This window comes from Charadrius vociferus, unplaced genomic scaffold (genome assembly GCF_000708025.1).
Source record: "Charadrius vociferus isolate BGI_N301 unplaced genomic scaffold, ASM70802v2 scaffold151, whole genome shotgun sequence".
Classification (NCBI taxonomy): Eukaryota; Metazoa; Chordata; class Aves; order Charadriiformes; family Charadriidae; genus Charadrius; species Charadrius vociferus.
The window spans coordinates 349,828-376,258 of NW_009646933.1; the positions used below are offsets into that span (position 1 = coordinate 349,828).

Consider the following 26,431-nt stretch of genomic DNA (forward strand, 5'->3'; position numbering starts at 1 on the left):
CCCTGTGCTGTAGTAGGTGGCAATTCTCCATCAGTGACTTGAAAGTGCAAGAGCTGTTTTTTCCCAACTTTTTTGGGGAAGCAAACATTTAAGCTAAAGTCACTTGATTTTTGCTACTATGGGTTATGGTGGGTTTTGATTACATTTTCTGTCTCAAAAGCTATTAGTATATTCTAAACACATGTAAGTAAGTTCTCAAGTGAGAGCAAAAGTGTTTGGGAAAGTCTGTGTGCCACTCAGACCAGAGGCTGTAGGCTGGAAAGAAATTATGTGAAAGAAAAAGGGGGGAAAAAAAGAGTCCATATTGTATCATTTAAGTCCTTTATACGCAAAATCATCTGGAATCCTGCTGAGATCCCTAACTAGAGTTTGGGCTCCGAACCCCCTACTAGTCCATTAAAAAGAGAGGAGATATTTGCAAAGACTGGGCAAAAGCATGCAGCTGTGCTGATGTTTAGAGATTCTCATAACTCAGGTTCTGGTTTAGCAGCATCTGTAAAATTAACAGCTTCAAGTTTGGTTCATCCACAGGAACGGGGAGTCTGCTGAACACATGGAGTCTTAGTATAGTATTAACACTTGTTTGTGGAGAGATCACACAGAGAGCTGCATATGGTTGGGTTTAAGCTGTTCTTGGGGTGCTGAGGGCATTTTTGATGGGCTAGGGTTGGTGTTAAAACCAGTGTGGTTCAGGATACAGAGATGCTGTGAACTTTTGGACGGCCAAGGTAGTTTTGAATCTACAGGTGATCCTGAGGGACCTGGCCATCTGCAGCAGCCTCAGTCTTTCTTCTGGTGCTGGCCTGCTTCTTTGTAGGTCTCCAGTCGACAGAAATCATATGGATGAGAAAAAAGGTTTCAGCATTTTATAGTTTTCAGTGATAACACTGCCAACTGCTTAAGCGCTCGTCATTGCAGATTTCCTCTGCATTGGTGGTGGGAAATGAGAAACCTGATGACTTTCTCAGGATGAACTTAGGGAGTAGAGAAAAGCTCAAAGAGATAGTAAAGCCACCCTTGCGGCTTTTCATTTCCAGCTTGACATTAGAGGATATTATTTGTTGCTCTGTCTCCCTGCCCGTTCATCCACCTGTCAGTTCTCACATCCACATCTATCACATTGTCTGTTCACAGCGGTCATGGCAGTCCATTTTTGATGTATATAAATCGCAATAATATCACAGCCACAGGCTGTGTCATGTTATTGTCAGCTCAATGGAGTTATATCTGCGTTTACTCGAAGGCAGGAGGAAACTGCAGTGCTCCACAACTCCAGAAGCTCAAAACCTGCTCATTTGGAGGGAGACACCATTTGCCCTCTGTCTTTGGCATCCCTTTGCAAGGCGGTGAATGATTTTTCTCACTCCACCTTCAGTGAATCCCTAATGGATAAACGGAGGACAGAAAAGAACCTTATAGCTCCTTAAAACCTCATTTTTCCCTGTTGCACAAGGGCCAAGGACAATGGTTTCCTCCTGCCTGCCCCATGTAGTTCATGCAGATTTACTTAATCTTTCTCAAAACCACACAAACTTTTGAAGACTTGTGCAAAAAAGGATTAAAAAAAAAAACCATACCCAAAATTGTCAAGAAAACATCACCAAAGTCTTCCGGGATGCTTTTTTCTCCGATGAATTTCCCAGAGAAGAGCCCCTCACTTTGACAGAGGGAAGGGGCAGTACCTGTCCTTACCCAAAATGAGTTAGGGCTTCTATTGAACAGGTGCCATGGGCACGGTGCCAATGTGGTCACCTCCAATGTGTGCGCACCGCCTTTGGCAAATGTTTCTTGACCAAGTCAGCTGGCAGATCCATTTGCCACGCTGCACTGGATAAATTATGGGCTCTGGCCCTCAGTCCCATGAAATATGTCAGGGTGGTGTGTGTGTGCTGTCTTTCTAATCCCCCTTCCCTCTCAGACTACGTGTAACCCTGATGACTTTATTTAAAACCTTAGTGGCATAATATTTATATCCAATCCCTTTCATCCATTCCTGTCTCTACCAGAGAAAGATAAAATTTGTTTGGGGGCAGTAGCTTTTTTAAAAATTTTTAATTATCATTACGTCCCTAACATAAATTAACCACTTGGTAGGCAAGTAGCAAGGGGTGAATTTCTGGAGAGAAGGTAGCACATCGGATCAAGGTCAGATAAAAAATGGAGCTGAGCTACTGCCAGTTGCTTTGTCAAGGCCAGTAAGGGGAATTGGGGCCAGTTTTCTTAAAGCCAGTGGAGCTTGTGTTGACGAAGAGAGCCACGGAGACTGAAAAGAGGTCAGTGAGTAATGCGTGTTGGAGCCAGGACAAGGGAATAACAGCACCGAGTGCCTGCAGAGGAAGACAAACAGCAGTGGTAATGTGGGCTGCGCAGCAATATTGCTAAATTGTTTTCAGCACAAACCTTCCTAAAAGACTGTCGCACTGAATGGGGCAATGCCAGAGCCAGCCCATTCCTCCCACTTCCTCCGGAATCTTCCCAGTTGCAGGAGCATGTCTGCTGTCATTGCAGCAAGCACCACACAGCTTGAGGGGAGATTTTTGTGCTGTTGTAATTAAAGCTATTATTCTCATACACAGCCAATAGTTAAAGTAGGTTATCACTTACATACAGCCTGGAAGGGTGCTCATCGTGGCTGTGGAGACCTCTGTCCATGGCTAGGTCTTACCGTATGATGTTAAGGGGCATAAGAGAGGCTATGTAACATATTTATTTACAGCAAAGAGTCGTGTTCAGTCTTACTTAGGGGCCTTGTTCCTCTGCCCCTGTAAGCAGTGACAAGCCCATGACAGAAGGATTGGGGAGGTGACCCCTCAGGAACATTTCAGACAAGCGTTTCAGCATAAGTTCTGCCCTGGCACTAGCTTCTAATAACCCTTAATTTTTATATACATATACATGTGTATATATATACATACATATATCAATTTTTATATAAATATAAACAACCTTTCAAAGTGCCTACTGCCTTGCTCACCCAGTTGAGGGTCCTTTAAAAGCCCTTTTCTGCAGATGCTTGGCAGCTTGAGAAAAATCTCTTCTTTCAAATTAAGTATTCACAGCACTGTCCTTCCCACATCAGAAGACAGCTTTTAAGCCCTCCCCGTCAGTAACCAAAACTAAATTAATCTAACATCAGGAGAGGCTCATACAAGGCAAACCTATCAGACTTTGAAATAGCGTCCCCAAGGGAAGTTGGGGAAGCCCAGTCATTTAAGGCTGAATGGGTTGACCTATGCTGGGGTGGCTGGAAGGATGGGCTAGCTGAGCTAATATGGCTTTTCCATTTCTAATATATCTGACCTAAACTTGGACTGTCGAGACCCACCAACGCAGGCAGATATGCTTTCAAGGAACACACCAGAAAATGAGGAACAGCATTTTTAGCAGGCAGACAAGTCATAACCACAGGATCCCTGGACATTCAGTTGTGGCTTTTTGTCTTCTTCCCTCTCCAACTTCTGTGCTAAGACACTTCGCTCTCCAAAAGTAGCAAGGGCTCAGGCCTCCTGTTTCTAAACTGATGTCATCTTGTTTGGGAACTTGGAAAACAGTTAAAGAAAGAAAAGAAGAGACTATGGAAGGAACAATGAAGAGAAGAAGTACTGGAACATCATTGTATGCCTTGTTATGGTGCAGGTTTTGAATAAATGACAAATATCACTACAAGCAGGAAAAATAAACTTTGAGTTGGAAACATGGATATTAAAGTTCAGACATAACTTGTTTTTTCCTACCACTTAACGTGGTCTGTGGATTCTAAGTAAATAAAATATTACTTAATTTTCATGGTGACTTTTGAGGATACAAATGATTCTAAGCCAGAGTATGGGTACACATGTATATACTTACTTTCTTTTGCATTTCAGTTTCTGTAATCCAAATTCTTTCGGGAATCTCCGTTGCAATAGTTTCATCATTCTTCCTCTCTGAAAGTTGGGGTCTGAGAATAAAAAAACTATACAAATTGTTTCAGGTTAGCTTCAGGGATGAGATGGGATCCTTCCAGGGAAAAAAAAAAAGCTACAGGATTACTACCACAACCAAGTACAGTGACATCTCCTCATCAAAAGCTGCATCTTGAACAGAGGTCCAGTGTCAGAGATTTGGCACAATATCCCTTCAACACAAGTCAGTCAATGATCGCAGGAATGATACAGCGTAAGAAAGCTGTTCTTAGGGGAAAGCAACTTTTCTGTAGATTGGAAGCTGTTCTGTCCTGGCCAATGTTTAATGCTGGTTGCAGCCTCCCTTCTCTACCTCATTTCCTATAGGGCAAAAAGAGCAAGAGGATGTGAAATGTGGGAAATGAACTGAGAGCCTCAGTAATTGCTCCCCTTGGCGATGAAGACAGACCACATCAGTCCTAGAGTGTGATTTTACTGTAAGGAACAAAATCCAGGCTGGAGGATAAGGGTAGTCCCTGGAAAGTCTTTGGGAGAAAGTAATAAGGTGTTCATCTAGGAGTTTATTAACTACATTTTAGTTCAAGGGAGTGGCATCTGTCACATTGGAGAATACTACTCCGTGCGTCACCCAAACTCTGTGAAAGCCCATTTTTGAAGCTGCTGACCTCAAAAATCAGACTATATGTACCTCTTCTATAAGCCCACGTAGCTTAAACAATCCAATCTCCATTTTGCCTAGCTAAGGTCCCTCATGCTCACAGTTTTTCCCACTTTCTGACCTTCATAAGTTGACCTTGTGAGAGATACTTGTTTTGTTTATTTATGAGGGCAATCAACAGTATATCTCCTTACACCAACAACATTTACACTGATACCTCCCCACCAGCTCTGTCTCTTTCTGAGTGCAGAAGTGCAGGACTAGTTTTCCCAGCATTTGCCAACATGATGATACCCTTAGCACACTGGACATGTAGGGGAGAAGGTCTGTATTGCAGGCTTTTTGTGCTGCTCCCCTCCTATAGCAGACTATAGGAACTGTCAGAGACCCATAAAAATAAACCCTTAGGGTTGTTGCAGGTAGAGCTGATTTTTTCCACAGCCTCCCAGTAAATCATTTCACTGAAGCGTCCTCCTTCTCTTGGCTTATCACCTCAACACATTGATCCCTAACAATGCCCTAACATCTCAAATGCTTGTAACACTCTCAGACACCAGCAATTTGGGGAATGACTCTTTTTTTTTTTCTTTCCCCAATATTTACAAATATGAGAAAGGCAGTTTCCATTGTATTCAACTTGGTATTTCTGGTATTTCTGGGGTGGAGTGTTTTATCTCATCCCCATCACAAGTTACTCTTTTTGCTCTTCTAAAGACATCTGAGATGCACTCATCAGTCAATTTGAGAAGTTACTGCTTTTAAGGAAAATGTAGTGCAATGAAATTGCATGATGTTAAAGCTGCAGTAGCTGCTGGTATTAGTTTGTGCGGCTTCTCTCTTTTCATAGTCTACCTGCATGCCGGTCAGAACAGGATGCTCAGCTTACCACCTGGACTTCCCTTGCAATCTTTGTCCTGTTGATATGAATGCAGTAACATTCATCCAAACAAACAAGCAAATTCTCTTGTGGGTCTTTTTTTTTCTATGTAGACACAGCTCTTCTGCCTTAGACTCTGTTATTTGTCATTCTTGTGAGTTCGTTGGGTGTGTCTTCCAGGGGAAAGTAAGGACTGCCATTTTCTACCAAAAACATTCATTGTATCCGCTGGGAGATATTTAACAGTTAAGAAGTTCAAGTCCCAAAGCAGTAATTAATATTTCCTAGCCCATGATGTTCTCTCCTTCAGTGCTCACCTATTAACTCTTCTACTCAAATCCAGGTTCTTTTTTCTTTTCTGTGTGTTTAATTTATCACATGCTTAGTAGAGGGAAGCCCCATAATTACCTGGAAGAAACACCACAGGGGCGTGAGGGTTGTGACTTGAATAGTTAGAGATTCAGTAGAACCTGTGTCTTCCCCAGAGTCCGCACCGAGTCGATGCCCCAGGTTGCTGCAATGCCTCACACTAGGCATGACGCCCCATTTTGCACCAACGATAAGATCTAACCCATCTAATGTTCAGGCACTTTCAGTTCCCTGATATTGACCTGCCTAAATGCACCAGCAAAAGCACAGATCCTTTCTGCTTGGACTAGACGAGTTGTTGCCTTGGCCAGGTGGTAGTGCAGTCACCAGCTTTCTCCCTGCCCTTCATAGCATAAGCCACCTTCTCCCAGCCAACATATTAAAATTGCAGCCCTTCCTGAACTGCTGGCATAGCGGCATTGTGTGTGCTACACAGCTGTTGTATACGTCACACCCACACTTTTGTGGTATACTGAGGTGATCTGAGTATTTGCAACTTTGAAATGAAAGGAGAAATGGAAACGCAAATTGTTGCTGTCATGATGAAGAACTGAGATATGGTTCCAGACCGTTTCCTATTTGAGTCTCATTCTGTAGGATCCCTCCCTGTCTTCCTCATAGTCTGTAAAGTGGATTTGTTTGTGGTGTACATATAATAATGTGCTTACAGAGAACACAGAGGCTTAAGCAGCTTTCCTCAATGGCCTTTGATTTACTGAAATTTGCCCTGGGAAACATTGTAGTGGTGGCTGATCTACTCCATCCCTCCTCCTGGTGCTGTACATTTCCCCTATCATATTCCTCAATATTCTCTCTGGCAGACGTGCTAAGAGGGCGGTAATAAAAGCCCATTTGTATGACTACAAGTTCATTGCCTCTACTCCAAAAGAGTGAAAAACTAACATTCAATAATTCTGCTTTGCAAGCCGTTGTTATTTTGATAACACTTCAAGCGAGCAGCAGAAATACCGAGCAGCCTCCAGGCAGGGAGAATTAGCAAGGACAGTGTCTTGCCTGCAACTGGAAGCCTCTTGAAAACAAGAGTGGGTTTGAAGCTGGAGGCCTTGGGAATCAATAGATGATTGTGTGGTTGTGGGGGCCACAAAGCGCCACCGCAGTTGAGGGTCAGTTGGTCTTACTGTTACAAACTGCATTTTTCGGAGGCCTGCAACATGCCTGTTTCTATTTGTAGGCAGCAAATAACATGCCACACAAGTGGTCTGCAAGCTTTTGTTTTTCCTTAAAGGAAAATATACGTGATGAGGGAGGAGGGAATTAGCAGAAAGCTGGCACTGTGTTTGTAGACCCATGCTTTTATTTTTAAACTACATTCGCTAAAGACCTGCTTAGCCTTAATAAATATGTTTCTCTGGCCAAATCTTTGATGTCACGCCTGGAGATTTAGCTTCAAAACTCTCCCTCCATGTAGTGGAAAACTTTTAACCAAATATACAAGCATCAAGCTGATGAAGTAGATGTTTATTTTATTTATTTTATTCAATTAAGGCCCAATTCAAAGCATACTGCAGTCAATAGAAACCCAGTCAAGGCTTTAGCGGACATTGGACAATGCCATCATTAAAAATGTCTTTATTAAACGCATTCCAGAAGTCAGATGGGCCAATATTTAGACAATATTTCCTTACCTACCCTAAATTCCTCCCTGTCAACACAAGCAGAGATTTGTGTCCTGTGTTTTGAGGGCTTTTTGTTAATATTATTTTTATGTAACAAAAAGGATTCCGTGGATGTTCTGATGTCAAAAGCCATGTAGCAACCAAGACACTTTTAGCAGTCTGCTAGGTAATCAGCAATATGCAGGCAGAGGTATACAGATACAGGCAATGGAGAGGTACTGGCTGTTCAGGGTTGGCTGAGCACCTACATTAGGTGCCTAGTAAGGGAAGGGTAAATATCTTCCCTTTTTCTCCTTTGTGCTGTATTTTATTCAGTGTACTGGAGGAACAGGCCATTAAAATAAGTATTAATGGCTGTTCCTTGCATTACGTAGAATGGCCATAAGGGATTCTGAAGGTCTGCAGTGTTGTCCTCCTCTGTGCATCAAACCCCTCATTTATACCCTGGTCCCTGTGCTCCCATCTCATATCCACATCACCGTGCTATGATGGCGATGCTCCCCTAGGACCAATGGAATGGACCTTCAATTACTCTTTGTGTCTTCAGTTTCACTAATTAGAAGAAGAAAGATTATTTGGGGAATTAAACATTCTGTCTTTATCTCAAAGACACTGCTGGTATAATACAGAAAATCTTCCTTTAGATACAGTGTATGCCTCCCCACTAAAACTCAAGAGAAATCATGATACAAAATCAATGGTATTGCTTAGTTTCACTGACTAGAAATAGGGATCATGTTTCTCACCTATGGGGGTTCTGGGTAGCTGCATTTGCAGCTATGTAGTACATATATATTTGTTAATATATATAAAAATGTTTTGCACTGCTTGAGCAAAAGGCACTGTGAGACCCATGCAAAGCCATTTTTAAACTCCAGGATTCAGGTTAAACAGGAGCTCGATGTGAACCAGCACTGGATGCTGTTTGCTCAAACCAAACCCAAACGAGTGAAGTTTAGCAAAGCAAAACCCAGCTCCATCTCTCACCTCACTACCTGTGCCCAGGGCCATGGGACCCATCGGCAGAAGGAACTCCCTGGGTGGACTTGCAGAAGCTGTGCTGATCTGCTCTCAGCTGCAAGCCACTCTCTCATCTCTTTAAGGCAGCATGGTTTCTTCATGGCCACTGCAAGCTTTCCCACTGCAGCTAAGTATGTCAAAGAGGAGGGAGAGACCTCAGTGCTCCTTCAGCCCTTCTGTGGCATGGGGACGACACGTACTGAGGGTCTCTGCTGCCGCACTGCTCTGCTTGCTGCTCTGCCTTACCTATTTGGTCTTTATGACTGTGAAGAAATTCCTCTATCAAAGCCACGCAGTTTTATTTCCTAGTTCTGTTCTCTTCCTTTGTGCTAAAGCTGCTTCCCCTGCAACTAACAGACTTCAGTAAGTCTCTGAAAAGGGCAGTTGGATTTAATGGCATGGAAATAAATCACATATAGAAGGACTGAGGAAAGCTAGAGCTGTATACAAGTAATAAATGTTATTGTTGTCTCCCTGTCCAATCCAAAAAAAAGCAAACAGCCTCAGCATGCTTTCATTTAATAAGCACCATTTCTTCTTTAGAACAGGCAATTTTTTTTCATCTTCATATTACTTACTATTTTTGCCAGCCCCATGGTTGAGATAAGAAGTGTTCTGCTCCTATTATGGATTGGGGAAACTGAGGCAGGAGAGTGTAGACCAGTGCTTGCCAAAGTGGCTGTACAATTAGTTACCAAACCTCCTCATTTTATCACCTGGGTTGCCAAGGTCCCTGCTACCAGCTGCTCCCCGGGATTTCACCAGACAACACCGGCAATTGGCACCCCCAAAAATCAGGCTGCTTCTTTTGTTGCCTGCTATCAGCAATAGCTGGTGTATGACTTCACTTTTTTTGGCTTCTCAAGATGCTTTAGAAGCAGTGATGTCTGTGTCCTGAGTCCTAGTCCTGTGTTTAGCCTATTTGAGCACCATCCAAAGCTGGAAGGAAGCAATGACATTCTTAATTTGCGTTCATTAGTGCAACCTATAATTGAATAGGAAAATGCGGTTGAGCGAAAATAAGGAGGGGAAACTCAAAACCTGTCATCCCTCCAGCCCTTGTGCTCATGGAATCGTCTCATAATCCAGGCTCTTGGGGTCCACTGCAGCCCTTCAAACCTGTCCTTTCTCTCCCACTCTACCCATAGTGCGGCCACATCGAGCTGCCGGGGATCAGCAGCAATCCCCCCTTCACCTTCCCCTGCTGCCTGCATTCCACCCAGCCAAGCCACGGCACCCCTCAGCCACGGCACCCCTCTCTGCACAGCATCACACATTGCCCCAGGGTGAAGAAGGTCCAGGGTGCAGAGAAAGCTTTGGAGGACTATTCACACACCTCCTCTTTTTGCAACAGTTATCTACCCTCCTTTCCCAGTATTTTCGGTGGAGGGGGGGGAGGAAATCTATCAAAAAAAAAAAAAAATCAGTGATTAGGTTTGCTAATTTTAAGCTGATTACTGTTTGCAAAATCAGTCGTGAGAAAACTGGTTATCAACATACCGTTTCTAATAGTTTCCCCGCGGGAGCAGCAGGCTTGGAGCCCGCTCTGCCAGGGCTTTAATCTCGCAGAATTGAACCCTGCAGGGTGCTGTGTGCTTTCTAAAAAGTGCTGAAGTAAAACAACATCCAGGGTGCTACGGACCTGTCTGGAGGCATTCAGCACCTGGCAAGATCAAACTGCAAGTCATGCCTCTTCTTTCTTAATAAAAATTGCTTTTTTGGGGAGGAAAAAATAAATAAATAAAATAAAAACCCTCCCCAAAACATGTTATCTTTGAAAAACCAATCTGCCTTTGCAAGACAGGCTGTAATTGAATCCCAGCTGAATGCAGCTGCAATTGGGGTGAGGTGCCAGCGTCATGCACAGCATCTGGAAAACCACAGCGGACCGCAGAGTGGAGTTGCATAAGCTAAGAAGCTCTTTAAAATCTGCGCGCGCGTGTGTGCGCACGCACGGGTGTATAAATAAAAGAGAGAAAACTAAACAGACAATCCGAGGCCAGAATAGCAGCAGTGGAGAAAATGGCGGCTGAGCCTTCAGCCTCCCAAACCCTCTGACTCGACAAGCGCTCCGCAGCGCCCTGTGACCGGGACCCTGCTGCATCTTTGTTCTTCCTCATACCCCACTCTGAAGTGTGAGCCTAAGACTGTTTACTTCTTCTCCCCATCTCTCCGAGGGATATGATTCACACGTTTTCAGATTTATTTGAGCAAAATGGAATAAATATGCTGCTTCAATTTTAACTGCTGGAATGTAGCCAGGGTTTTTAATGAATCTGGCCTGTGCGATTGAAGTGGTCCAGGATCTCAAAAGCTCTGGGCACTGTTAGATTATACACACAGTCATACACACACGCATCTCTCCCCCCACCTCCCATTCCCTTGGGGCTCTCTGAGTCACACGCGACTGCAGGTTTTTCAGATTCGGCTCTGGTTAAAATTAGCAGGAGCCTTTATTATTCAAGAGGAAGGATTCCTATCACAGCTGCTGAGAACTGCCATATTTTTCTTGGATTTGCTGCACCGACCTATTATAATTTGGCTTTATCTGTTATTCTTTGTTTCCCTAAAAAATAGTAGCAAGGCTTGGTCCTGTCAACGCTGAATTTTAATTAACAGTTCATGAAGATCACTGTATTAATCTGTAGCTGGACCATCGTGGATTTCTTTTCTGTACAATTGGCATCTCTAAGGTTTCAATCTTTTATAGTAATGTTTTGTAACAAGGGGCAGACAGATCTCTGCTGAGCGAGGCACTAGTTTCACCAGCTTGAACAAAAGATATATTTTAAGCAGCTGTAAACACTTTGTTTTAGTTATCAGAGCAGGTGGCAGAGGCTTTTGCACCAAAATCTGAAGGCATATAACTCAAGGGTGGTTATATGAAGTCAACCACCAAATTCACTCAATTGACAAGCTGCTTGCATTTAAAAGGAAAACAAAAACAGGAAAATGAGTTATGATATAGTAAAGATGGCCCATGTCAACTCAGCAGGAGGGTTTTGGCCAGATCCCAGGAGACAACGGCCCAAAATCACCATGACCCGTGGGAACAGGCCTGATCTGGTAGAAATACAGTGCCACTACTGGAGCTCCGCAGTTTCTAATGGGTCCAAACCAAAGTGGAGGCATGTTGCCAGGGCCACATGGAAAAATCAGAGGATGTCAATTCTCCTGTGCCTCCATCTGTGGATAATTGGTTGAGCACTAAAATTCACAAGGAAAATTTTGTTTTAGAAAGATGATAAAGAGAACAAACAAAAGACAGGAAATTAAAATTTATGTAAACATAGTGGTTCCCAGAACAACTATAAATGAGCCACATTGCATATATAGACAAAGGCATAAAAGTTAATACCATGTGCAGCAATACTATACACCACGTAGGTACCCATGGGACCGTGTTACATTTGCTACGGGACCCATCATTTTGAATGGTTTGACTTTGACGCTTTTAAAGCCTCAAACATAACATCGCACTAATGCCAGGTGGGAATAGGGCATTTGCTGTTTATTTGTTTGTTTGCTTAAAAAGAGAAAGGACCATTTGAACAGAATAAGCCTCAAGCCATATTTTTCTCTGGTTCCACACCGGGGACAAAAGTTGTGGGCTTTGATCTCCAGAGATTTCTGAATAGTTTTGTTGGGGAGGTATTTCTCAGCTGTGATTTAGTACTCACAAAGAGGCAGGAATGGAGAACAGGTCTCCTGTTGAGATAGGGCAGCGTCTGTTCAAACGATGAATTATAGTGCAATGTGAAGTGCAAGGCTTTTCCCTAAGTAAATGTGGGAGTGCAGAAGGGATCGACTTAGCCATGTAAGCTTTAGATCTGAAATACCTAAACTCCTTGGAAACATGCCTTCAGATGGCTCTTCTATTTTTTGCAAGTGGTTATCCTGAGTTTGATTCTCTGCTCCCTCATGCAGTTGTTGACATCAGTAACATGGGTGTAAAATGTCACCAGATCAGAAGGCAGCCAGCATTCAATCTTTTGGTGACTTTGTTTCCAAATTCCTGCTTGTAATAAAAGCAGGGGCCCTTGGGTGAAACAGATGCCAGAGTCTATATTATAAATGGGACCTAGGAAGAGTGAAAAAGTCTGGACAGGAACATAAACTGCCTTTTTTTTTCCAAGGTAGTGATAGCAATTCTCATAGTCTTGCCTATTGTGACCTCTAGAAATCCTATGTGCCTGTAATGTGAGCACACCACAGAGATTCTCTTTCTTAAGACATAATTGTGTTTAATGTGTACTCAATAATAAAGATTTAATGACTTTTTTTTTTTTTTTTTAAAGCCTGGAAGGCAAATACCAAGATGCAGTGTTTTTTTTTTTTTTTTTTTTTTTTTTTGTTTTTTTTGGAAAAGCATTGCATTTCCCTTCACCACCCCACCCTCCCTTCATCTTTCCGCTCAAAAGTTTCTAAAATTTCCAAAATGTAAAGTGTTTGGTTTTAGGATCAGAGCTGGCAAGCATCTCCTGGGTTGTCAAGTCTGCTTACCCACTGGTCCAGGCAGCTCCTGAAATCCTGGTGCTTTCGCAAGCCCCACACCAGGGACTGTGCCTGGGAGCAAGTGCCCTGCCTTGCTGTCCCACACCAGTCCCAGCTTCTTGCCACAACTTCTGCTTTGTAAGATCATGTCACTCAAATGCACCCATCACAAGACCTCCTCAGGGCACGACCTCCCTGTTCCCTGCTGTGGTGGGTTGACCTTGGCCAGCTGCCACTCTACAGCAAGACAGGACCACCCCACCCTCCCTTCATCTTTCCGCTCAAAAGTTTCTAAAATTTCCAAAATGTAAAGTGTTTGGTTTTAGGATCAGAGCTGGCAAGCATCTCCTGGGTTGTCAAGTCTGCTTACCCACTGGTCCAGGCAGCTCCTGAAATGCTGGTGCTTTCGCAAGCCCCACACCAGGGACTGTGCCTGGGAGCAAGTGCCCTGCCTTGCTGTCCCACACCAGTCCCAGCTTCTTGCCACAACTTCTGCTTTGTAAGATCATGTCACTCAAATGCACCCATCACAAGACCTCCTCAGGGCACGACCTCCCTGTTCCCTGCTGTGGTGGGTTGACCTTGGCCAGCTGCCACTCTCCAGCAAGACAGGGGGAGAAAATAAGGTGAAAATACTTGTGGGTTAAGGTAAAGACAGCAATTGTGAAATGTAATGGGCCGAACTTGCACTAAACGTTGCTAGTCTGTGAAGACAATGTGATGAACATGTATGATTTTCAGGGAAGATGTGAGCTGTGGGAGGGAACAGGTACTGCACATGATCAAGGTGCATTGGTACAGTCAAACCAGGGCTGGCACCCCTTGGTCATCAGCACCACCTACTGACACCTTCCTCTGCCTGGGACCTCTTGTCCAGCTCCTTCCTGGCAATACAAGGCCAGGATATGTGGTGACACCTGGGGAGCTCAACCACTTGTTTCTCCAGCCCCTGTGCTCCAGAGATGCACAGCTTGCACCTGTCCTAGCAATAACGCCAAGACAGCAGCTATGATAGGGAATTGGGTTGGGGACCAGAGGACTGAAGCTGACCTGCCATGTGGTGGCAGGGAGATGTTTTGCCTGCGATTCATATGGCCATACCTTGACTTCTGAAAGTTTGATGGCTGAGTCTGAGCTAGCCAGTTTGGGTAAATCTAGGGGCAGTTAATTGAACCCAAACATAGACATCTAGCCTAGGTGGCATGAGTTAACCTCTGGAGATGTCGTCTTCTCTCTGTTGATCATCTAAAGTCCTAAAATAACTTAGCTTGGACTTCATTGAGTGACTTGAAAACATTTTGAGTGTTTCTGTTTCCTATTCCATTTCTTGTTCTTACCTCTTTTGTTTTCTTTCTGTATAGTGATGTGGCCCATTTCACACTTTTTATGTCTACTTTGATTTGTACAGTGGGACCCCAGACATCACTGAAGCCAAATGCTTCATCTAATTAATAATAATAAAAAGTGAGAGTGATATACTCTTCGTGCAAAAATTTAACTTTTTTTTTTTTTTCTAATTCCTGTTCAGTTGAAGCAGCTCATTTCTCTTGAAACGCAATTGAAATGTCATTAGTATTTTCATTAGCATGATGACTGATGATACAAGGCAGGCAAGTAGATTTGGGGCCTAGGCTGATAAATTTTCATGACGTTTTTGTAAGACTGTGCTAAACACTTCAGAAGTCACATGCCAAGTGGTTCCAGATCATTTAAAAAAACAGAAGACTTTTCTTTTTTTTCTTTAATTCCTGGAATGAGAAACAGCCGCACAGCTATACAGAAATAGCACAGCAAGCCCTGAAAACGCCCAGCAGTTGCTAAACTTTTTTTTTTTTTCTTCAATGAAACAGTTAAACTTTCTCAATGAAGATATTTTACTGATGGGTCTTTGGCATTTTGGGGCGGGGGGGGTGTGTCCCATCTCTGAGGATTCACCTCTCTAGATGAAACTGCTCTTATGTTTGTGGGGAGGAGAGAAATTCCTGTGGAAAAACCCAGTTTAAGACCTAACCATAACTTAGGCTGCCTTTAGAGGCTTTTTTGAGAAGTTGAGATGGGTTTAAGTGATTTATGTGTGTAAGCCATCATGACAGTTTTGCTTCCAGAGCCTTTTCCCATCACTAAATGAACAATGAAGTATGGATAAACAGGACAGGAGAGGAAATGTTAAGCTTAGTTAGTTGTCTAATCATTCTGAGACATTTTGCCCTCTGTGCTTTGAGTTAGCTTCAAACACAAATGAAGAGAATTATGCACTTGGGGTGGCTTGTTCTTGTATCTATTGGATGGCCTATATTTATTTCATTGATTCCTTCTGTACATACTAGCAATTACAGAGCTGTGTCCCATAATTCCTGTGGTTCTCTCTCACCTGCAATTTTGAATTGCTAGGTTGCTGTTATTTTGGTTTGGTTTTTTTTTATTATTATTATTTTTAATGTTTTGTTTACTAGGAGAAAGGAAAAAAAAGATGTACTCACTTCTTTATAATGTCAAGCAAAAGACCCTTGTCATGGGATAAAAGAAAATATTTCTAAGTGTCTTCCTGGGTAACAAATCCATCCTAAAGGATCACGAGAAATTTCCACAGTTTAAATTTTACTGCACATATACTTCGATGCCTTGCATTGCAGCTGTTTTGTTTCCCATTCAGGGAAGAGTTGACAGGGTGTGTTTGTGCTGCTCCTTCATGGGTGACAAGGGGATATTTACAATGATGAGATATTTCCCTACCCACCAGAGACTTTGGGACAAGTGAAAATGAAGGCTCAGGGCTCGATTCATTTGCCCACATGTAGTTGTCAACTGTCATTTGAGATGCCTAGGATATCCTGCCTGGCCTCCAGCTGCTCTTGCAGAAGGGCAGAGGTCTTGCCTGAAGCCCTTTATCATATCTGCCAGCCTCCCTCGGATGTTTCACATACCTCAGGGCATTTCAAATACAACCAGGTGCCTGTAGAGAGCTTATACTCCTGGCCCAGGGATGCACCATCCACATTTGAGCTTCTCCATTTGAGTAGGAGGAATTTAAACCGGAGAGATTGTGATTTGGCCAAAAAGCTTTGGGGGCAGGATGGATCCTCTCACCCAAATATGGGTGTCTACAACATGAGATAGCTATGTGAGTTAGGTTTCTCAGCTTTCATTACAGTCAGTGAAAGTTTAGCCAATAGAGCCTAAAAGCAATAAATCTTGGACTAAAGTAGACCCCACTTTTTCATATGAATCACCCACTCCGCTCTTCTGACTGTATTAATTTGATCTCTGTTGCCTGTTGCGGCTTAGACACATTGCTCTCCTGTAGACACCCACGTTGCAGCTGCCTAAAGTGAGATGAGATGAACCCCCTGTTCCTTTAATTATTAAAAAAAAAGAAACAACACCATCAGGAGGGTGTACATACAAATCCATAGATTTGTTTTCAAAGACAAAATTAAAAATATTGAATTTGATTGAGCTGTTTTACTGGGCAGTTCTCCCAGTAGGAGAAAACAAGGCCTGAGTGTCTTTTCATGCCCAAACTGCTAAATAAACTGCCTTTAGAATTCTTCCTCCCAGAATTCTAGTTTTTCTGCAAAACTTCCAAGGTCAACTTTTGCATGCAATTGTCTGAAACTGGGACCTATCCTTAGGTAAATCTGTACTGGGACATGGAGTGCTGAGCAAATAAAATATCAACTTAATTTGAAGAATACGGGTCGGAGAGCCTGTACTTGGCAGTTTACTCAAGTCCATTGTTTTTTCCATAGTTTGAGTGCCTGACCAAAAATCTCAGTCAGGGTCAGAATTTCAGCAGGTTCAGTCACTGTTAAATCTTCCCTTTTGGATAATAAAATTCTGCCACCTCAGGAAAGCAATCATAATTAAAGAAAAGCTCTGCTTGTGTCAGCTTTGCTTCATCATGATGCTCTCTCAGAGTGGATGCTTAAAGGCGACATATTCCTAAGCTGATACACCTTTCTGTATTTTGTCTGCCTGGTGCTATAAAATAAACATATAAGGCTATGGGGAGAGAAGTTTGGTGGTTGAAGAACCTAAAATATCCTGTCTTGGCTCCAGTAAATGTGAAAACTGAAGACAGACTTACAACAAAGCTGTGCAGGAAAGCACTCTGGAAATTGAGAGTGGCTCAGGCATAGATGTGCGGCATTCACATTGATAGCATAACTCCAAATGTCAGCGGTTAAGAGCATTTAGGTTTTTCCCAGTATGTTCTTTATTCTGGTTCTTGTCAATCTGCGTTTCACACATCTGTAATAAGTGATTTCCCTCCTCCAGCTTCTTTCCAATCTATTCTTTGTCTCCTATTTTCATCTATTTCCCTTTTTCATTCCACTTTGCACTCTTCACCTCTTTAACCTCTTCTTCATCAGTCAGATCCTTTCTTGTGTCTATACTCCGCAGAGGCAGTCTCTGACCTTATTACATGTGGTCTCTCTGCCATCCTTCTTACGTTGTTACAGGAAGCAGTCTCCAGCAAGAATTTTAATGAAAACCACGCTTAATAAAGTATTTCCTTCAGAATTTTCCTTCGCAAAATATGTAAAATCCAAAGGTTTTACGCTAACGTTTATATCAGAGAAATGGCGTACCACTGAGTTTTTTAATAGGATACAAGGGAAAAGATGAACTACAGGAAAAATCCTGAATTTTAGTTCTCTGTTTTTTCTCCATTCACAGTAACGCTGAGCTGTTAAAATAAAGCCAAACATTGTACTCTATTTGATCATTTTCAAATATTTCAGCTGTTTTCAGAATGCCATTAGAATAGGGCAAAAATTAAAGTCCTATATACCGTAACGATAGCTAACTATTAAAATTCTTTGTTGCTGAGGTTAATTGGCAATAAAACTTATGATCTTATCTATGCATTTGTTTAAATAGATTTCCTATTTCAGTCAATTACTGTGGTTTTCAAAATGAAAGGTAAAAAAATACCCCATATCTATTGATCTGAAATACAGAAAAGGAGAGAGAAGAAGAAGGATATATGCACTCCCAGTGTGCATTATTTTTCATCTCAGGTGCTGATAAAGCAAGCACTCATTTTAGTGATAAATCAGCATTAAAGTAGGATGAATGGACTCCGATATTAAAACAAAGCCAGCACGAAACCTTCTAAAAATAAAAACTCCTCTGTTATAGTCTCCTAAATTGCAGGGTATACAGGGACTTCTATTAAGTGCTGAGATTTTACTTCAAATGCATGTCATACTCAGAGTATTTCTCATTGTATGAACTGGGGCATAGCTTATTACAGATAAAGAAGAAAAATGAAATGACTAAGCTACCCAGTAGGGAGAACACTAACTTAGGAGTCAGCAGTCTTGGATGCTCTTATCAGCTCCATGACTTTCAGCCCATCCTCCCCAGCTGCCCCCAAGTGGCTACCGCCATGGCTTAGCTGCCTTCGCTTGCAGCTGCAGTGAGTAGAAAGGTCTGGACCGCTCTGGGGACCAGTTCAGATATCACTGGACTAAGTTAGGTGGTGGAGGTGCCCACCTGGTTCTCTTGTTTTCTTTTTGTGGAACTGCATGGGTACCTGGGGTCGAGCAGCATCCCTGCTGCTGTTTACCTTTCTAATTACTTAAACTCCTGTAATGCAAATATAACACTTCAGTTAGAAATAAAAAAAAAAAAAAAATCAGCTGAATTTGTGCATCATACAGGTATTGTCTTTGGCTAAATGCATACACAGGGATAATGAAGCCTTACCGTTTCTGGAGAAACACTGCGCTGTTTTTTCTCAGTGGAGGTCTCTTAGTCAAACTTGTTCAGCAAGATTTTTGCTAATTATTTTGCTAACTTTTCTTAGATTTCATCACTTTTTGTACACTGGATGTGCTTGAAAAATGACTCCATCGTTACACCAGCCCAGCCCTTGTGCCTCATTCGTCCTCCCCCCTCTAGCAACTTGACTCTTCTGCTCATGCTTCATGCCAGCACTCTCCTACCAAATCTGTGTCAGTGTCATTTAATCTGTGATAAATACGAACTGCTCCCAACTCCATTTGCCTAGGGAATATCAGCTCTATCTGCCACATTTAAAAATGATCATCCCTGTTGTTAAGAAAAACAACTACTCAAAACACCACCCTTGAATTTTCTCATTACTTACGGACTGAAATTTCCCCATCTGTCTTTCCTCAGCTGTGTTCTTGAGAAAGAAATCCTATCTTCTGTTTCCTTCCTCCCCAGTGACCATACCCTCATCCACTATGACAGCTCAACTCAGTGTGACTACTCATCTCTAGGTAGTTCCTTGCTCCTAGCTGCAGGTCTTTTTATATTTGCCCCTCAGCATACCTAATGGCTTTTTATGCCTTTAAAAAGAGCTCTTTAGCTCTCTCTTCCATCTAACCATCCTCCCTTGAACACTTCTTCATCATTTCACTTCTTTCAAAGATTTTAATTTTTTTCCTCCCCCTCCATGAGAGAATGCAGTTCTTCTTCACCGGGTATTAAATGATTCATTTGCTGAGATATTTCATGGTAAATTTCATTTGTCCAACACCATCGGTCTCTGTATGTCTCTCTCCATTCTGTCAGTCTCCAACAACTGTAAACTGTAACTTTCTGCTCAACTAGAAGTTTCAGACACTGAACCCATTAACAAGCCCCTTTACCTTAAACCCATGTTCACAAGGCCTGTGATCCTGGAGCCTTTGACTTTGAATTAATCTTTTGAACCCTTGCGTTTTTCTCTCATTAAAATTATTGATTGCTGTCACCCATATATAACTGACATGTTCTTCTACTTTAATCCGACTTCTGGAAAACCTTATTTCACGTGTTCATTACTTCCTGGCATGACAAAATGTGGTGGTTTCTCCCATGACATTTTCAAATCCGAGTCCCCCTCTGTGTGAAGGGTTGGGGACCTGGGAAGGGCACGCAGGGGGGCTGGAGGAAACTGAGTATAAACCCACTTACAGCCCCCTTGGGTTGCTGTCCCATACTGCCCTGCAATATGAACTGCTTCTACCAACTCCATTAAATTTTCATCTTTGAGTACACGAAGGGCTGAGCTTCCAGACACAATTCACTTCATCTCTCATGACTGAGGCTGCATGTCCTTTATTCCTTATCCCTCTGACTCAGACCCCCTCCAATATGGCAATATGAAGAGGGGGAGGGAAGGGAATGAGATGGAGGACCCATGATGCTTCCTGTACCAGTACAGGAAAAAGCAATCCCAAAGCAAAACCAAAAGGCAAAGCTCCAGATCCAATCTCCTGGGAGGTCTAATTCACTGCTTGAAACAGGTGGGAGACTGGCCTTTGAAATTTCAAGTTACAGCTGATCGTCCTCTTAGCTGGAGGGGCAATGGGGATTTGAGACTTATCCTTACGACGAGCAAAATAATGCCTCCCTGCCCTTTCTCCTCGGGTTTAATTCTTGCGTGGATAACGTTAACAGCTACGTTGTTTTCAAACATTGCATGTCATAGTAGGCTGCAGATTCCTGCAGCTCCACACAGTCCTGGGACCCACCTCCCAGAAGCGGAAGATGATCTGAAGCCTCTACAGACAACCCCACAGCTGTATATAGCAACAGCAGCTGCTCTGCTTGCTTAAGTAACGCCGTGCGAGGCTTCAGGTATGCAGCAGTTGCCACTGTGCTCCCTGTCAGGAGACACAATTATCTTCATAAAGAACTGAAGAGGAAGACTTGCACTGCGTTTCTTGAACTCAGGCGCGGAGATTCACCCAAGTAGAAAGGAATGGCAAGATGCATTTAACCTCATTAGTTTCAGTAGGGCTGACTTTGTGCAATCCATCAGTGTACAGATACATTAGGGGAACTAAACTATTTCCACATCTCATTTACATAATGGATGGGATGTGAAATGAGTCCTATGGAAGAGAAGCGCCCTGGAGGCACTAAAGTTTATCACAATATGTAAGAATTCTTTTAGATCATTGCATTAAATTTCCACTAACAAGATAACAAATTAATTGTCTGTATTACTGTACTAACCCAAAGCGGATAAAGTGTATGATTTCAGCAGAGGAAGGCAGCTGTTTAAGACAGCTTGGTGGTTATAGGAGGAGGCAGAAGAGATTAGGATGTCTCCGAGCATTTGCGTGCCATGATGCCAGCACGCCTCCTGCCCCTTTAAGAAATCTGGCTTGTCTCTAATCTGATGTTGGACTTGAGCTTTATTAGTGAAGTGAGGGAGAATGAGTAAATCAACTGTATCAGACAAGCCTCAGGACATCTGGAAATTGATCATTCTGCAGAAATAAGCACTCTGTGTTTATTAGCTGGGAGTTCATCACTATCGCTTCTCTTTATCCAATTCCTAAGAGATTTCAAAGCTATCATCATAGCATTAGCTCTTCTGACTGTGCTACTGCAGATAAAGATCAGAAGATCTATCTAATGATGGCTTTCTCGGTCTCCCTCTTTCTTTCTCTAAAGCTATCCTGATTTAAAAAAAAAAAAAAAAAAAAAAGTAGAAAAATAGCTGGAATGAAATAAAAAAGTCTCTGGGTCTTAAATTTTTGCCTGTTGGCAATGAAGTAATTTTTTTTTTATTATTATTCTACAGGAACTTGGTTTTATTCAGGGGGACACATCCTGCAGAATAGAAAATCCCTTATAAAAAAGGTGGAATTTGAAGTTTCTAATGTGGTGATGGAAAAGGGAGGAAGATAAAAGGACCTAAAGCCATAAAGCAGTGCTGTACATTGAAAGTACAGTTATTTTTAAATGATAATACACGTCAAATAGAAGCCAGGGAAATGAATTCCATAAGTTAGAAAGGTAATAATATTACTTTAAGAAGAATAATTGCTTTCCTTAACTACATTTATCACATAGTAATTCAGTCCTTCCTTCTGCAATATGATGCAGTGCCAAACTTTTGACTGATTTACTTAAAATCAGCCTTAAGAAAAGATTCACCCAGATACAAGGTTTCTTCTGGTTCTTTATTCAAAACAGAGGAGTTATCAAAATGCAAACACTATGACTAACAATGTTTAGATATGCATTCCTGTACAGATGCATTGTGTAGCTACATTGTGCAAAGACACTGGGAGAAAAATCATCTGTAAGAGTTTTCCGATAACAGTGGTCAGATACATAAACAATTTAAGTACAGCTGTGGATTTCCAGCAATCTGTGGGGAGTATGAAATCCAACGCAATGAACTCTCTGAAGAAAAACCTTCCCTAGCAGAAGCTTCACTGAGATCAATTTTTTCTCAGCTGATTTTCTCTGTTTTCCAATGGCAAATTAACATTTATTATCTCTTTTGAACTGGCACTTAGAGTTCCAGCCTGGGTCTGCATTATGCTAGATTCTGTACACAAATAAAAGAAGAGAAGGTGGATGTTGTCCAAGAACCTTTCCATATAAGTACAAGATGAGAGAAAACAGATGAATGCAATAAGCAGAATGAGCATGATTTAACAGTAAAGCGAGGATAGCTAATTAATCCGTTTGTACAGAGCCTAGCAAACGGAGCTAGACCACATTACTTGCAACTTAAGTACTTAATAGCAACAACAATAATGATTAGGCCTTTAAAATTAATGTATTAATTATCAGTCAGAGCTCATAAGTTGTTTAGCCTGTGAATGAAGAATGCCAGGGTTTTTTTTTATCTAAAGTATCAGGGGACCCGTAAATCTTTTAGAAAAAGGCTACTTTCATATCAGTATTGCGTTCCCTCATACACAGGCTTTCTGCCAGTCTACTGTGAACTACAATAGTGCTTCTCCTGAGTCACCATTTTACTTATGAGCATCATGATTATTTATTTATAATCATGCCATCATTGGTTTAGGTTCTTGATATTCTCCTTCATGTCTGCCCTTGCTTTTGAAGCTGTCCTTTCCCTTTGCCCTTTCTCATTAAACAAATAATGATTGTTTTCCTCCCTGCTTTGCCACCTGTTGCTCACTTGCCTGTGCACGCAGTGTTATCTGTGCTATCAGTAGGACTCAGGAAGGTTAAGGTATGGCTCTTTCGTGGGATGAAGTGGGCTCTGATTTGGAGGAAATGCACAAAGATCAACAGATAAATAAGGCGATAAATAAGGTCTGAATCAGGCCACCCGTATACATCACCTTGTTCTCCCTCTGGAGCAGCGATAAAGGATAAAATGCACTGCAGACATGGAGGTGGGGCATGGGGGGGCCAGCCTTGTGAGCAAATTGCTGCACCTCTATGGGTTTCCAACAGTGCCTCTGAGTCTCTGTTTGCATTTTGGTATCTGTGAAAAAAACCTGATGGTTCTTCCTTATTGGCTGCTCCAGATCCATAAATTACTCCTGTTCCTCAATTTAGATGAGAATTTCAGTGAGGTGAGTGATACAGTCTGAAGAAACCAAGTGCCTAAAACAAAAGACAGATGGCCGAACCCATGATTCACTGGCGATGAGCTGCAATTGGGCCATGTAGACTTTGAAGTAATTCATTATGTTTTTATCTCTTCTGTAGGGGGAGGATTTTCCTCAATGATTTGTATGATCTTGCTAAACCCAGATAGGTGGCAATTGAGCAGCAACTACTTCTTCAGAAGAAACAGAATAAAAATATTGAAAATATTGACTCACCCCAAAGGCAGTAAGCAGCACTTTGGTCTTTGACCTTTAAGCATCCTAGGGTAGTCAATAACCTGGCTGTTAGACGCTGTGCCTGCCACTGATTTTGATTTGGGAGTAGTTTAACCTTGAACCAAGATCCAAGTAACCACGGCAACAGGAAGTCGGCCTCTCCATCCAAGGAGTGGGAATCCATAAATCAAGGTCCCTAATGCAAACACTGTGTGCAGGTAGAGATTTGAGAGGATAAGTGGTTTGTGAGGGATTACCTTTGAAAAAATGAATGACTGTCCCTTGATATGTTGAAGCACAGCTTCACAGAGACTTTTTTTATCAATAGAGTTCAACAGGTTACAGCTGCATGTTTTCATATAGCTCTTTATATAGGCCCTTCAGTTTAATTAGAACCAGATGTTGAATTTATGAGGTTGTTAGCATTATTATGTACCATATGCACATGCATATATGTGTATGTGTATTGATACATACACCCACATGTGCTTTCTTGCACACAGACTACATTCATGAATAAATAATGTTAAGGCTCAAACTCAAGCATTCTAGAGTGGTGGAACCACAGTTTTGCATATGCACAGTTCCATAGTGCTGTGATCCCATAGGCATAATTACCTGGTCAAATATTCCAGTTATTCTATGGGACGGTGCTTTATTCAATGTATGGAGCTGACCTAAAGAAGAGCTATTTGGTAGTTGGATTTTCCTCTCACTATTCAGTGTGTGACATCACATCTCATTTATTCCACATTTCTAAGCCTCAGTATGAATAGATGAATGTTTCGTGAATGTTGATAATTTTATTTTCGCAGCACTGCTCTTGAGATGAGGGGTATATTATTGTTCTCATTTGCAATAGAGAAGCTGAGCAGAGAGAGATTGAAGTTGAATGGTTACAATTTCAGATGCTTAATACTTGATTTGAGTCTCTGGAAGGATGTGTGGTCTAATAGGCAGAAACTCCTCTGCATATCTCCACCAAGCCATGACCTGTAATTCTGCCTCAGCCCTGGCTGTTTCTGTACCCAGAGCTGTTCTCCTCTGTTAAGTTCCAGGCTGATATCAGGTCACAGGTCCATCAGGACTCCTATTTCTGACTGCCCCACTCTGTAGCCCCTCTTTCAGATTCCTCTCACCAATGCAGTTCTGTGCCCAAGCCTTCTGGAGATTTCTTCCACAGTTTCTGAGACAACCCATAGGTCTTCTGATATTTCACATTTCATGTGCAAGGGGCAAAGGTATGGACTGTTCCTAGCAGCTCCAAGCTGCAAATAGAAGGAAATGTTGGTTGGTATCTGTAAAGGCTGAGCGCAGCCAACAGACAGAAGTTTGTGCAGCAGTTGCTGGCTCTGCTTTGAGATCTTGATCTTCTAGGAAAGGTATCAGGGTACTTGTGGGAACCCTTTGAGGAACTACTAGGTGCAGCCAGGGATAGCAGTGGGGGCTTATTGCTGCAGGGGACAAAAGTCCCCATCTGCTGACCTGACCTGCTCTCCAGGGACATTTTCTTCTATCCTGGGGCTTGGATCAGGTAAATAATGGAGGCATACCAAACCAAATCTCAGTGGCAAGTCAAACCAAGCAAAGGTGGCAGGAGACTTGCATGAATGACCAAGGAGCTCTTGACTAATGCCAGACATAAAAAGGAAGAAAAAAAAAAAAAGAGGTGGAAGCGGGAACAGGTGACCTGGGGAACTGTAGAGACAATGTCCAAGCATGCAGGGATGAGCTTGGGAAGCCAAAGCCTGTCTGGAGTTGAATCTAACAAGGGCAGAAGGGCAAAAAGAAACATTTATATAGGTACATAAGTATCAAAAAAGAAGCCTAGGGAAAATGTGGCCCCAGTGCTGAATGGAGCAGGGACCCTGCTGGCAAAAGGCTGGCAAAAGACTGGCAAAAGACCAATGTACTCATTGTCTTCTTTGCCTTGATCTTTACTGGTAAGACTGGCCTTCAGGAATCCCAGTCCCCTGAGACTGGCGAGGAAAGGACACTTACCCTCGGTGGAGGAGGATCTGATTATGGAACAGCTAAACAAACTGAACACACATAAGTCCGTGAGACTTGTCAGGATGCACTCAAAAGTGCTGAGGGAGCTGGCTGATCTCATTATGAGACCACTCTTGATTATTTTTGAAAGGTCATGGCAATTGAGAGAGAGGATCCTGAGGAGCAGAAGAGCGCAAATGCCAGTCCAATAAGGGCAAGAAGAAAGACCTAGGGGTGGGCACAAAATGAAACACAGAAGGTTATGTGTGAACATCACAAAACACATTTTTATTGTGAGGATGACTGAGCACTTGAACAGGTCACCCAGAGAGGTTGTGGAGTCTCCCGCCTAGCAGGTACTCAAAACACGACCAGGGCAACCTGCTTTAGATGATCCTGCTTGAGCAGGGTGGGGCGGACTAATGATTTCAAGGGGAGTCTTCCAATCTCAGCTACTCTGTGATTTTTGAATCTTTGTGTAATTTAACTGCCAAAATCTGATGCATTTTATCTGAGGCCCACGTGCAGGTTGAGATTTGGAAAGAGAAGGAATTTATGAAGGACTGTCCTAGATATGTTGAAGCCCTGGGAGAGACACTGGGAGAGGATTTAATAATTTGGCAAAGACACAACGCAAAGTCCTCGCCCTCACAGACTTTTGCTCTGGTCTCATAAGAGCAGGGCTACTGGATTTTCACAAAGCAGCAACTGCTAGGAGTTTTCTAAAACGGGCAAAAAACCTCCCAGTCTTATCGTAAAAAGTGACTGAGGCATTTTAGCTGCCTTTCTGATTGATAAATTAATACTCTTATATATGCAATATGTGTACACACACATGAACTCATGGAAATATTACATATAAATGGGTGGAGACACATTCAGGTGTATTAGGCAGATATCTAATATGTAAA

General features: G+C 42.4%; 1 protein-coding gene across 1 annotated transcript in view; it reads left to right on the forward strand.

Annotated features, from left to right (window-relative positions):
* Positions 1-26,431, forward strand: part of LOC104295048 (SET-binding protein-like) — a 259,088-nt gene that overhangs the window by 225,616 nt on the left and 7,041 nt on the right.